This window comes from Macrobrachium nipponense, chromosome 7, assembly GCF_015104395.2.
Source record: "Macrobrachium nipponense isolate FS-2020 chromosome 7, ASM1510439v2, whole genome shotgun sequence".
NCBI classification, from domain to species: Eukaryota; Metazoa; Arthropoda; class Malacostraca; order Decapoda; family Palaemonidae; genus Macrobrachium; species Macrobrachium nipponense.
Genome location: NC_061109.1, coordinates 36,134,136 through 36,135,840, shown reverse-complemented (window position 1 = coordinate 36,135,840; position 1,705 = coordinate 36,134,136). Strand labels below are relative to the sequence as shown.

The 1,705-nt window shown below is 33.7% G+C and overlaps 1 long non-coding RNA gene across 1 annotated transcript in view; it reads left to right on the top strand.

Annotated features, from left to right (window-relative positions):
• LOC135217041 (uncharacterized) overlaps positions 1-1,059 on the top strand; it is a 5,366-nt gene extending 4,307 nt beyond the window's left edge. The window contains exon 3 of the long non-coding RNA XR_010315013.1: positions 578-1,059. This is a non-coding gene — a long non-coding RNA (uncharacterized LOC135217041). The remainder of the gene's footprint in view (positions 1-577) is intronic.
• The last annotated feature ends 646 nt before the right edge of the window (positions 1,060-1,705 follow it).

The following is a 1,705-nucleotide window of genomic DNA, read 5'->3' as shown; positions in this document are numbered from 1 at the left end:
ACCTCATAAAGTCCTGCAGTTTATCTCCGAAATACATTTCTTAAAAGATTCCCCTTCCAATTTTCAACCGGCTTACTATAAGAGATATGTCGATGACACTTTTGCCCTTTTCAGACACCAATGGCAATGTAAACTGTTTTTGGATTATGTAAATAATATTCATCCCAATATTCGTTTTACCTTGGAAGAAGAGCAAAACAACACCTAAGTACGGTTTTTTTGGTATGGTCAAAGTCACTCGTATTGACCATCATTAATGACAATCTGTTTTTCGAAAAAGAAAAAAAGTAACTTTCACGGGGACTCGGCAAACTTCTTTGCTCTTGTTCTTTCGATGTAAGGCACAAGCAATAACCACACTTGTTTTTAGAGCCGTAAAATATACATCAGATTGGATTGCCTTCCATCATGAAATAGAGTTTTTACTAGAGTATTTTTCAAAAAACTTTTTTTCAAAAGGACTTGTACACAGAATTGTCAACAACCTTCTTACCAAATTAAAGATGGAACCAGTGTTAAATTTTAATGTTCTAAAACTTACCATGTTTGCTACGATACCTTTTTTTCATTCTGACAGATTACGACAAAGGATGGTAAAAATTTTTGAGAACGAATTTGGCTTCCTCAAGCTCAATCTTATGTGTTGTTCAACACGCTCATCAAACCTCCAACACAACATGCTTGAAGAGCTTTTATAAGTTCAAACCGAAGAGACAGACAACCTCAGTCGCCACGAAGAGGAGAAGGAGCAGCATGTCTCTTTCCCAAGACGAAGTGGTGGCAATTGGGACAGTGATTGCGCCTAAGGAAAAGAAAAAGAAGCAGTCAACATGGACAAAGGACTGGTTATTTATTAAAAGGGTACCAAATTTCTCATACCAACATTATGAAAAAGCTGAAACTCCAGCTAGATGTTTGGCGTAATTATATGCGCATGGATGAGACGACATATTTAGAGCTTTTGAATTTGGTCAGTCCATTCATTACTCATAAAAAACACCGTTATGAGGAAATCCATTAGTGTGGCCATTTAGAATCTTAATAAAATAATGTTGTAATCCAGATTTGTATGAATTTGCAAATTGTTTTAATAAGAAGTCAGAAAACATTTTAAATCCTAATTTCAAAGTGACCATAAAGCTGATTAACATCATCTACCCAGTGCCAAAGAATAAATAATTAAATGCATAAATAAATAAATAAATAAATACATACATACATAAATAGATAAATAAATACATAAATAATTTAAAAATTAATGACAATTAAGTACATAAATAAGGTAAAATACATAATTAGACAGATATATAGATAGACAGGTAGATAGATAGATATTTAGATAGATACATAACACGATAAAACCATGCAACTCAACCCTTCATTAACACAATCCAAATTTGATGTACTTCCTCTTGGCAACTCTTGGTCACAAATGAACATCAAGTCTTCAAACTACCAGAGAGTGGGTGTGTATATGTCATCAGGTGATTTGCCAGACTTCTTGGAGCTTTCAAGTTTTCATAATTCTCTTCTGAAGGAACCCACCAAGCCAGTTTATTATTATTTTTTTTTTTTTTTGGTCACATCCTGCCTTGTGCACTGAGAGCCAAGTTCTCTTAGTTTTGCATGTAATTCCTCGATACCCATATTTCTTAAATTCTTACTAGAATAATCTTTAGATTTCATCTTCCACAGTGCTTGGTGT